General features: G+C 43.4%; 1 protein-coding gene across 2 annotated transcripts in view; it reads right to left on the bottom strand.

Annotated features, from left to right (window-relative positions):
• The window catches only part of FGFBP3 (fibroblast growth factor binding protein 3), a 205,136-nt gene that overhangs the window by 74,778 nt on the left and 117,684 nt on the right, over nucleotides 1–12,674 (bottom strand). For both annotated transcript variants that reach the window (XM_088474000.1, XM_088473998.1), the window contains exon 2: nucleotides 10,912–11,052. The gene's annotated coding sequence lies outside the window, so the exon portion shown is untranslated. The remainder of the gene's footprint in view (nucleotides 1–10,911; nucleotides 11,053–12,674) is intronic.

The raw sequence follows: 12,674 nt of genomic DNA, 5'->3' as shown, positions 1-12,674 counted from the left end.
CGTGCGGCTACTGCGCACACAATTCACAAACACAGAAAATAATTTTTTTTTGGTTTGGACTGGAGTGTACTTTCGGGGGTTACAGCACCCTTTAACGGTCAAGCCAGCCGGCCCTTTACTTATGACACAGGCACACGCTTGGCACTACTTTGTTGATGCACGTGCGGCTACTGCGCACACAATTCACAAACACAGAAAATAATTTTTTTTTTGGTTTGGACTGGAGTGTACTTTCGGGGGTTACAGCACCCTTAACGGTCAAGCCAGCCGGCCCTTTACTTATGACACAGGCGCACGCTTGGCACTACTGTGTTGATGCACGTGCGGCTACTGCGCACACAATTCACAAACACAGAAAATAATTTTTTTTTTGGTTTGGACTGGAGTGTACTTTCGGGGGTTACAGCACCCTTAACGGTCAAGCCAGCCGGCCCTTTACTTATGACACAGGCGCACGCTTGGCACTACTTTGTTGATGCACGTGCGGCTACTGCGCACACAATTCACAAACACAGAAAATAATTTTTTTTTTGGTTTGGACTGGAGTGTACTTTCGGGGGTTACAGCACCCTTAACGGTCAAGCCAGCCGGCCCTTTACTTATGACACAGGCGCACGCTTGGCACTACTTTGTTGATGCACGTGCGGCTACTGCGCACACAATTCACAAACACAGAAAATAATTTTTTTTTGGTTTGGACTGGAGTGTACTTTCGGGGGTTACAGCACCCTTTAACGGTCAAGCCAGCCGGCCCTTTACTTATGACACAGGCGCACGCTTGGCACTACTTTGTTGATGCACGTGCGGCTACTGCGCACACAATTCACAAACACAGAAAATATATTATATTTTTAGCACTTGGGGGGAGCACCCCTGATGGACAGAGCACCCCCTGGACAACACTACAGCACCTCTTTAGGACTGGGACACTGCACAGGACTTTGGAGTGGACACAGCCCCTATGGAGAACTGACTGCACAACACAGTCCAGCCAGCCCCTATGGACTTTGAAGTAGTGGACACAGCCCCTATTAACAACAGCAGCACAGCACAACACAGCCAGCCCCTATGGACTTTGAAGTAGTGGACAACAGCAGCACTACACTACACTACACTACACAGCCCTAACTCCCACCCTCCCTCTTCACTGTCCACAGCCGAGTGAGAAAATGGCGCCGACGTGGGTACCTTATATAGGATCCAAAACCCGCGAGACTCGGAAGGCGGGAAGATGACGTTTTGCCTCGATTTCAGAATCCGAGTCAGGCGGGAAAAGTCGAGCCTGACTCGGATCGGACTCGGATCGGGGGGGCTCGGGGGGGTTCGGATTTCAGAAATCCGAACCCGCTCACCCCTAATACATATACACATATATATGTGGGAGGGCAGCAGGCAGAAATTTTGCCTAGGGTGCCTAGAAGCCTTGCACCAGCCCTGCTCAGGACTATTTCTTTATTTTCAATTATTTACTGGTATCTTGACTTTATATTGCGCTTGGGTGTATTTTTCCTTTTATTTTATTGCTATTTCGGGGTATCCATAGGGATTACCTTGTGACACCTGATAGCTGCATCTTTGTGAAGTGCAGGTACCTATATCTCTTTAATTTGTCAAGCTGACCAACCACTTCACGGTCTTTCCATCTGGCCAGTCCCTACACTGACTCTCAGATATATGATCTTTGATCTGCCACATTTGGCTCAAGCTTGCACACATTTTAAACATGAATATGAGTCATGGCTAAAGAGACAGGACCACGCCCAGGGGTATCAGTTAATAAGCACCTGGGGATAGACTGACAAAGTTTGTCTTACATTTGAAAATCAGGGTGCACTAGCAAGTGTGACCACAAAATTTAAATAAATGACAGGCTTAATACACCCATCTGGGGTACCCTCGGTATGTGACAACACCATCTACATGAAAAATATCATACAAACTCGGAACACACTTGCTTTTCAAACTGTATCTCCTTTGAATATATATATATATATGACAGTCACTGTGCTTGTGAGACTAGTTAACATGATGATTAAATAAGTCAGTAAGACTGTGCTATGGGTCAAGCAAAGTATCAAAGCAGATGACTACCAAGCAGGGACGGCTCTAGCGGTGTTCAACCAGTGCAGACGAAAATAGGGGTGCCATCCCATATTGGCGCAGTCCTCCCAACCATTCCGATTTCAACGGAACAGTCCTGTTTTTCAGGCACTGTCCCGCAGTACCACTCGTGGGCTGAAGTGTCCTGCGGGTGGTCGCAAGTTGCTAAGCAGAGAGCAGAGGTGACAGTGAAGCTGATTGGATGCCATGTCCACATCGCTCATTCAGTGCAGGTTGACGGCTGGGGGCATATACTGGGGGGCTCAGGGTGCCAAGCAATAAAGGCACAGGGCGCTACATCCAGTGGGACCGGCCCTGCTACCAAGAGTTGATAGGAATTGGCAGTGGTCAAGGGCATAAATGCAAGATTCCATTATTACCCAAGCATTCATTACTAAATTGTGCATGATCGCAGAATAATAGTGTACTGAAAGTGTATTTAGCATATATATTATATATATATATATATATATACACATTTTTTTTTTTGGTTTTTTTGGACAGTCATGTCACACAGATATTTGGGGAGGAGTTTGTATGCTGCGCCTTTGATCCTTCCTTGCTGCCCACCACCATTTTATACATTTTAATTCAATATTGTCCTCCTTTCTTTTGTACTGTTCTATATAACATTATGGGTAAACTGGCTTAAATTATATACCTTCTCATATTTGGTAAATTCCAATAATCTAAAGTACTTTACAAATGCATTATTAAAATAATAATTAGTAATGATAAAAACCTTTATACAGCTTTTCTTCCAATTACGCTTTGTAGTGCCCAATGAGTTTTACCCACTTTACGTATATGCCTTTTTAGTTATGTGCCTGCTCTTTGCTACCCCCTTGTGTTTCTATATGCAAAGTACATTAGTATTAGTATTATTTGGAAACCACAAAGAAAATAAAAATTGCCAAATACACAGACATGAAGGGGAAATCTTACTAAAGTAAGGTTCTGGAAATACCACACTTTTTGATGATTTATATGTATTTTGGAAACCATCAGATTTAAAGGCCAAATCGCACAAAATACAGCATGTTTTTTAATCAAGAAGCTTGAAATCACCATGATGATTATGTTCAAATGGCAGGTACAGTATACAACCTGGAATTTATTAAGCTGCAGCTTGTAACACGGTACATCAAACAATTAGAAAAAAAGCCGCTTTTTAGATATGATACTGATAGACAAGACAGCTCAAAAAATGAGCTGTTTGGGTTTCACCCAGTGGCGGGCAGGGCCGGGGGGCAGGGTGCCATTTTCCCCCCGGGCTGCAGCGTCATGCGGGCCACGGGCCGCGGGCAGTCTGTGTCACTGTGTCACAGACTGCACCGCGTGTGTAGCGCTGACCGGACGGAGTTCGGTCAGCACTACACAAGTGACAAACACACAGCCGCCGGCTTCGGCAGCTGTGTGTTTGTTGTGAACAGCAGCCAATGAGAGTCTGACAGACTCTCATCGGCTGCTGCTCCCACTGCCAGAGCCGGACATCTTCCGGCTCCCGCAGTGGGTAATGGGAGTGACGTCACTCCCATGACGCGTCACTCCCATAATGCAAAGCGGCGGACGGAGGAGCTGATCTCGGCGGCGGGACCAGGAGCAGGTGTCAGGTAAGTATTTTTTTTTTATATTATGTGTGTCTACTGTGGGGGGTCTGGCACTATAAGGAGGAGACCACTACTGGGGGCACTACAAAGGGGGGGACTACTACTACTGGGGCACTACACAGGGGGGGGACTACTACTACTGGGGCACTACAAGGGGGGGGACTACTACTACTTGGGGCACTACAAGGGGGGGACTACTACTACTGGGGGCACTACAAGGGGGGGACTACTACTACTGGGGGCACTACAAGGGGGGGACTACTACTGGGGGCACTACAAGGGGGGTACTACTACTGGGGGGGACTACTACTAGGGGCACTACAAGGGGACTACTACTAGGGTCATTGCATAGGGGGGAGGGGACTGCTACTAGGGGCACTACATAGGGGGGAGGGGACTACCACTGGAGGCACTGCATCGAGGGACCACTGCTGGGGGCTCTATATAAAGGGCAATAATGGGGGTACTGCATAGGGGGAAGACTACAACTGGGGCCACTATTTAAGGGGCACTGCATAAGGGTTACTACTACTGGGGGCACTATATAAGGGGCTTACTACTGGGGGCACAAGGGGCACTGCATAGGGGGATCACTACTGGGGGCACTACTCGAGGCCTGCATAAGGGTGTCCTCTCCTGAGGGGGGGGCGCCGTAGCACGCACGTTCTTTCGGGCACCCTGGCTACACGCTACTCCTCTGCCAGGGCCGCCTGCATGCATTTGCCCCCCAGGCTAAAAGTTGCCAGCCAGCCCCTGGTTTCACCCGATGTGGCCCATACTGTCCTTGTGATACTACTGGGTGGAGACATTAAAAGAAAAGTGATTGGTCATGTTGTCTTTTATATTTCTCAGGTTTAGCAATCCTGAGCTTGGTTATTTGATGGCTTAGCAGTAGGGATACAGAGACCCAAAAATTACTGAATGACCCCAGTACAGTGATTGAAGCAGGAACAGAGTCTAAGGGGAGAATTTATGATGCAGTGGCTTCTGTAAGCTGCTGCTTCCCTGTGGGTTGCAGGTACATATTTAAAATTTTCCCCTAGAGCTGTTCATACACTGCACAATACACTGCAAAGTTGCTGGCCAAATGACTGGTCTGAATGATTATCATTCAGTGTATGCTACGAAGGGCTTGATGCAGCAAGGATCGTAACTGCAAATATCATGCATTCGGCCGATTGTTACGCACTGCGCATGTGTACAGGACTGCGATCACAGTGGCTACGCAGACCCATCGCAGAATGATTGACAGGAAGTGCCGTTTATGGGAGGTGACGGGGTGGTCTGCAAAACGCAGGCGAGCCAGTGGATTTGGACACCGTTGCAGGGGCGTGCATAAATTAGCCACCACGATGCCATACGCAGCCTGTGTACTTATAGCGTGCATGGAAGTTAGCAATTTCTGAGTAAGGTCAGAGCTTGTGCAAATGTGTGTGAGACTGCGATTGTACTCCATTGTACCGATGGTTTCGCAGTCTTACTAAACATTATGGATGTGTGCTAAGTAAAGTGGGCGTCCTTGTCTAGTGCTGTGACAAGATGGCGATCGCAATGAATCAGAATACTATTGCAGTTTAACTGTGTGTGTAATGACAATTGCATTAACAGTTGCAATCCGTAGTGAATCGAGCCCTAAATCATGATCCTTCACAGCCTGAAAACAACTGAAAGTAGTCTGGATCCGCTTTGGTTTTCAAACTTGTCCCACCTCTATAGATTGTGTAGTGTATGGAGGTGCTCCAATTAACGGTTACCAGTCTCCTCCCTGTATCAGCTAATCTCCTACATGGTCATGCAGTGTTTCACCAGTTTGAAGCTACATCTTTGTTGAAATGCACCTGAGAAATAATGTGGGCAATACATCAGCACTGCAATTCCCTATCCCCTGACACCAATATGATGCACCAATTACCAGGGAATCGGGGAAATTCTGCATGTTAAAAATTCCCTAATCCCGATCATTTTTTGGTTGGGATCGGCAAATCAGAGAAATCCAACATGTTGGATTTCCCCGATCCCCCAAGTGAAAAGTTAGGAGATTGGGAAATTGTGTCAATCAGTCACAGATGTATCGGCCCCTTAACTCACTGTAACAACTGCACAATATAAAAGTACTTACAAATTTGTGAATGTGTTACAATAGATGCAAATATCATTTATCCAGCTGAGCATTATTAGATCATAAATAAGAATTGCCAAGTCTATCTTACAAAAGGACCTAACAGACCTAGGAAGGATACTGTAACTGATTTGATTCAATGGCTCTTTTATATATTGTAGCAGTAGTGGATTAAGTAGTGGATTAATTCATCTAAACATGGATCTACCAGGTCAACATATAGTTGCCTATCTGGATGACATTCTTAATATTTCCTGATAACACAAACATGTCTGTAATATATTTTAAATGCTTTGGAGGAACTGACTGGAATTGAACAGTGTCAGGGGTATATTATTTCCCCAGATCATCTAAACAGCAATCACGATATACTGTACTGTACACTAAGGGGATGATTTATTGTGTGCACAGATCTAAATGCAGATACCGGGGCCCGATTTAGGGTTGCACGCACTGCAGATGTTGATGGAGTTGAACGATTTGCAACTGTGCATGCGTTTTCGTCGCAGTGCTCATGCCTACCAATTGTGTTTGTACAGAGTCACAGTTGTGATTTCAGACTCACGCACAGAAGTGTTTTGAAAATGTGCTGGGTATTTCCGGCCGGTGACTGGCAGGTGGCTAAACTGTCTCAGGGAGATGGCCATCTTATGAGTGTGTTATGGAAATGTCGCGGGCCAGTCACTGATATGTTTGTGTACCAGACGCTCAATCATTCACTTTGGAGGCCATACTCAGATGGGCAATCAGCACCTGCCATAGGGCTGGTGCAAGTTTTGATAGTGTGACCAATGGTGGCGTCCAGAGATGCAGCAGGCAGTAATACGGTATCTACAGACACTGCAAGTGGGCGTCTCAGTCCTTGCACTCATACGAATGCATGTGCACAAGGGCAGGACTTTGTAGTGACATTTGCATAAGGTTCCAGACAAGCAACTGCTAACAGACGCAGCTGCAGCCATTAAAATGACGATATTCAGAATGTCAACATGGACCGGTGGCCGACATATGAAATGTCGACATTCACAATATCTACCGTGCAGTTTCATATAGGAATCTTAACTAACTGCGGCCTAGCCCTTATTGCAGCCTAGCACAAACTGCGGCCTAACCCAAACTGCAGCCTAATACCAAAATCAGCGGTCTATCAGGAAATTGGGGAAATTCTGCATGTTAACAATTACCCGATCCAGATTCTGCCATTGTGGATGTCGACATGTTCAATGTTAACCTCCAGTACATGTCGAATGTAAACATTCTGAACATATACACAGCTATCCCTCATAGATAGACTCGTATGTATATATGTGACTACACCGCCTCTATCCATACCATGTCATTATTATCAGTGCACATATGCAGCGCATGCATCTTTATCCATGGTTCATGAGAGCCATCAGAAATTAGACAGATCTCTACATGCCCTCACCACACCCTCTCTGACCTTAGCCTACCTGCAAATGCCCTGTTAATAGCCAGTTACCAGTGTTGGACAGGGGAAAGGCAGTAGTAGGGGCCCATGCTTAATGGGTGTGACCAGCCACCACAGAGGTTTGCCCAACCATTATAGAGGACATAGCCTGTTCCTGCTCTAAAAGGCAAATTACCCAGTAATCGAGTAACATGTAAAATTAGAGTCTACAGTATGAAACCTGATATTAGAAAATTAGATGGTGCTCTCAGGCAGTGGGGCCCATTGGGGATTTCCCCTGTATCGCATGTTGGCCAGTCCAACCCTGCCAGTTATGCTCTTTCAGCCACAAGCTTGACTTAAGTTCTGCTAAAAATCTGGTTCATAATCGTCCAGATGTGTAGAAAACTGATTCTAGGGTCAGATACAGACAATGAGTATTTTGTCATGGCTTCCTGTCCCACCAACTTTCCAGCATTTCATTAGTGTTGTTTTAGGAGATCTACCAGGTCAACATGTAGTTGCCTATCTGGATGACATTCTTAATACTTCCTGATAACACAACCATGTCTGTAATGTATTTGAAATACTTTGGAGGAACTGACTGGAATTGAAAAGGGCCAGGGGTATATTATTTCCCCAGATCATCTAAACATGTATCAATGGAGATGTGCAGGTTTGGTTCCCAGAGAACCAACTACAACCAAATTTAAGGGATTCAAGTCGACCCAAGTCTGAGTTTGGAATCACTTTGGGGTACCGGGTCGAATCGAATCCTGGATTGGTTTGGCTGTCAGCTCGGAACTCGATTTTAAAAAACGAATTTGGCATTTGGATTGCATGTAAACCAGTCCAAATTAATGGTTTTAGATATTTTTGTATATTTAAAAAAAAAAAAATACAGATCCAAAACCAAAACATGTGAGGGTGGTTTTTCAAAACCATAACATGAAGATGAATCCAGATCCAAAACCAAATCATGGGGGGCCGTATTAAATTGTCCAGTCCCTAAGAATGAAAATGAAGTGCAGCAACTTATTGGCCAGTAGCTACAAGTTCATAAGAAACTTTTCTGAAATATTTACTGTACTCCTCTTGCACAACTTACCAAACATGGAATTATTTTCAAATGGACAACCAAGGCACAAGAAGCTTTTATTTGACTTAAGACTCTTTTTACATCATCCCTAATATTGTGACTAATGAAAAGCTGCTCCTGATTGGCCCCCCATCTGTAAAGTTGGCAGACTTGCCAAGGTTTCTCTAATTTACATCTGGCCTGGAAGCTTTAGCGAGTGGTCGTCTGCATTTGTGTTTTTATTTTTTATTTTTAACCCATTGAACTGTGTAGGATCAAGAAAAGAAGAACAAATAAGGTAATTAATAACCACTTGGCTGTAGGACCATATAAGGACCATTGTAAGTAATGGCGCTAGTTAAACTAGACTGGAACACTGTGATGGAGACTTGCATTCACCAAACTGGATCTGGATTAGATGGACTAGGACAGTAGAGATGGAGAGTACCTGGGAGCTCAGCACAGAGCTGTAAAATCAGCAGAAGCAACATTGTACTGGGAATAGGTTCAGTCAGGAAATGGAATTTATAGGGGTGGATCCCCAGGGATTGGATGCTGTGATCAGCTGGTCTGGGAGCAGCGCTCTGAGTGGTGGAAGAGCGTCAGGTGACCAAGTCCAACATGGCTGCACCCATACTGTAGTTTTGAAGGGAACTCTCGCGTGCAGCCTGTGTGCCATCATTCTGTGAAGACATGCTGTGAGCAAGGGGCTGTGGGTAGTCATCTCCACACTCAGAGACAGAACAGCCAAGAACAATGTGCAGCATGATCGGACCTCAGCGCTAGCCAGGACAGACATCGGAGAGGAAAGACACAGTACAAACTTATAGAAATTAGTCAGGTTCATGACAGGGAGGAATGGTCCTTTAGTCCAACACACATCATACCATATGGGAAGACAAAGTGTACTAATATATAGCTTTATTTATTGATAAATACACATGTGGGAAATATCATAAAACATACACAGTGAGGTTGGTGGCCCTACCAGAATATGATGGTAAAAGCTTTGGTATACAGTATGTAGTGTATGTAGTTGGGTCAATTCAATTCCAGGTGTTGTGCCAACAAACATAACCATGATTTTCAGCTGATCATATTTTCAGCTACTTCGGTGTCTCAACATTGCTAATATTCCTGTGCACCTCTATTACGCCCATCACTGCTAACAGAATTTGTGTCCCAGGAACTTGCAGCATAATAGTTGAACTTCCGAAACACAGGGTCATCCTTCCTTCTAGCAAAAGCACCAATGTGTTTCACGACCCCCTGACATTATTTATATTTGTTTACTCCTAGCATGGTTGACTAGTCTGTTTCCAACATGACGATGTTTGATATATTATAAGTAATTATTTATAACTGAAATGTGTTATATATATATATATATATATATATATATATATATATATATATATAGAACCACAACTGACCGGCACTCCGTATAAACCAGCTGGACCTTGCCTGGGTGCCCTCCCCGGGGGTTAATGTCCTCCGTAGTAGATAAATGCAAGCAAAGATGGTGGCACTCACAGGTTTTCCAATTAAATTAAATCATAGGACACATTAAGCCTTAATTCCGACGTTACAAAGAAAAATGGTAGTTGCTCAGATCAGCTTAATTGCATAACACAGGTGCTTGTAAAGGGCGGGGTTTACTCTGAACACAGAAAAAAAAGAGAGATTTGCCCTCCAGCACACTGCAGCAAAAACAATACTTAAATCCTACATAATAATAGAGATTTAGAGGTATTGGTTACACATATTTGCAAATATATGAATAAGCGCCAGGCCAATCGTCAAGGCTCCTCTATACTGGCGTCCCTAATATTAGGGGCTCACGTCCGAGAAGCAAGGCACCCCAAAAAAAATTTCCAACCAAGGGCCATGCCCAGGGCATCACACGAAAAAGGGAAAAAGGTGATAGTGAAGTATGTAGGAAAGATGTGTAAAGATAAATCAATAAGTGTTAATGAAATGATAAAGAATTAAAATTACATATATAATGTACAAACAAATAGAGAAGTGATAAAAGTATTCTATGTGAATTAAGTGGTGATGCCATGAGAAAGGCCCAGTCGGAACCCCCCCGGGGGCCCCACTCCCAAACGCTCACCCCAAAATAATTATTGCTACATAATGGTAGCACCCACTCTGGGTCATATAATTACAATTGATGTACTGCATGATAACAGTACATATGTAAGCTGAGAGCTAACTTACCTTGGAGGTACCCAAAAAAACCTCCACATGGCACTATAAGCATCAGCACCTCCTCCTAATGCTGACTGCCTTCATGCCTCTCCAAATTTACAAAGAAAAATGGTAGTTGCTCAGATCAGCTTAATTGCATAACACAGGTGCTTGTAAAGGGCGGGGTTTACTCTGAACACAGAAAAAAAAGAGAGATTTGCCCTCCAGCACACTGCAGCAAAAACAATACTTAAATCCTACATAATAATAGAGATTTAGAGGTATTGGTTACACATATTAATTCTGACGTTTCAATCTCATTTATTCAAGATTTTCCTCAGGGATCAAAGAAAAGTCACAGAAAAAATGCATTTATATATACCATAAGACAAACACTCACCCATGTGCAGCACCATCTGAAGCCGGCTCCGGGGGAGATGATGTCATCAAGCCGTGTTCCGCTTACGAGACGTATGACGCTCTCACACACCGGAGCAGCGTCATGTAACCAAGGTGATTGACCCATCACCAACTTCACATACTAGACAAACACAGACATACAATAAACATCTAATAAAAATCCTGACATGTAGCGAAAACATCAAGAGGACTATTGCATATCAGTTGTCAAGAATAAACCTACAGAAACCGATACATGTATCGGTGTCAAACGAAGGTATCTAAATAGGCACAATTAAACATAAGCACTGGCACCCATTGCTCTCTATGCAAATATGACACGTCATATTAGAGAAGATGTGGCAATATGAGTGGAAGAGACTGAGAGGTAAGTAAAGGTTAGTAAAGGTTAAATGGACGAACGGCAGATGAAAGGTAAAAGCTGAACAGAATGAGCAACCAAAAGGACACTTAAGTCACGAGAAAACGTAGTAAAGAAAATAAGCAAAGGAAAACACAAACATTATTTTGAGACATCGAAAGAACAATGACATATAGAGTACAATATAATGATGCAATGTCAAAAATGATATACATTACAAATAGTAATATAACACCAGAAAAACTGCAAGATGAAAGAGCCAAAACCATATGAGTAATCACCAAAGGTAAATCAATATGCTGAAAAATATTGTATGTCATTTCTCAACACCATATAATCATGAACATTAAAGAAAACATGATAGATGCAAGTTCTCATTGAGGCCAAATGGAGCTACACTATTCATGTTATGGATCCATCTGGCTTCCCATTTCAAAAGGGCTTTTTCTCTATCACCACCTCTTGGTGATGGTGGGATGTGATCTACCACTTTATATGACAAGGTAGCAAAAGAGTGTCTGAGTTCTTTAAAGTGGCGAGCCACAGGTTGATCAGTGTCTCTGAGCGACTCTTTCACGAAATTGACATATCGTTTTGCCAATATAAACCAGACCACATTGGCATTTAATGGCATAAATGACAAAAGAGCTGGTGCACATAAGAACATGCTTAATTGGGATCTTACGTCCTGCATAGGGATGTAAAATATAGTTTCCAGTCTCAATGTACCGACAGGTAACACAGCCGAGGCATTTATAACATTATATATATATATATATATATATATATATATATATACATACTGTATATATATGTTTCTAAGCTTTTTTTTTCTCTCCATTTCAGTGCAGTCTGGTTCTTACAACTCAGATGTCATTATGCTACTGCTATCCCAAACGGCAGTGTTACAGACTTTACAGACATCACTAGACCATTATCAGCTGCTCAGCAGCTGTATTTTGATTAAAAGTCCCTTTAATCATTAATAAACATAAATATTATGTTCATATATTTATGTTAATTGAATATTTAAATAGGCATAATGGTACAGAATAGTTCTAAGCCTCAAGCTGCTATAACTCATTATGTTATTGCCAATCCAGCTTCAGTCACACTTAAATATTTAATTATGTGCATCTGATCCCTTTCCTATATTCTAGATCCATAACTCTTACATCAGCGAATCTGTTTAATTCTTTACATACACAATATCTAATTACTATCTGTTGTGTCACATAATGTATAACAAAATAAGGGTATGCGTTTATGATGCCTGCTATGCCAACCGCCGGCATCTCCACTACAGAATCCCGGCGAGGGTTGATTAACCTATGCCGGGAGACTGGCGCCTGGCATCCCGATCGAAGTGATGCCAGGCGCCG

The sequence above is a fragment of the Taudactylus pleione genome, unplaced genomic scaffold (genome assembly GCF_031769625.1).
Source record: "Taudactylus pleione unplaced genomic scaffold, aTauple2 ptg000016l, whole genome shotgun sequence".
Classification (NCBI taxonomy): domain Eukaryota; kingdom Metazoa; phylum Chordata; class Amphibia; order Anura; family Myobatrachidae; genus Taudactylus; species Taudactylus pleione.
Note: the sequence above shows the minus strand (reverse complement) of the source record. Positions and strands in the feature narration are given on the sequence as shown.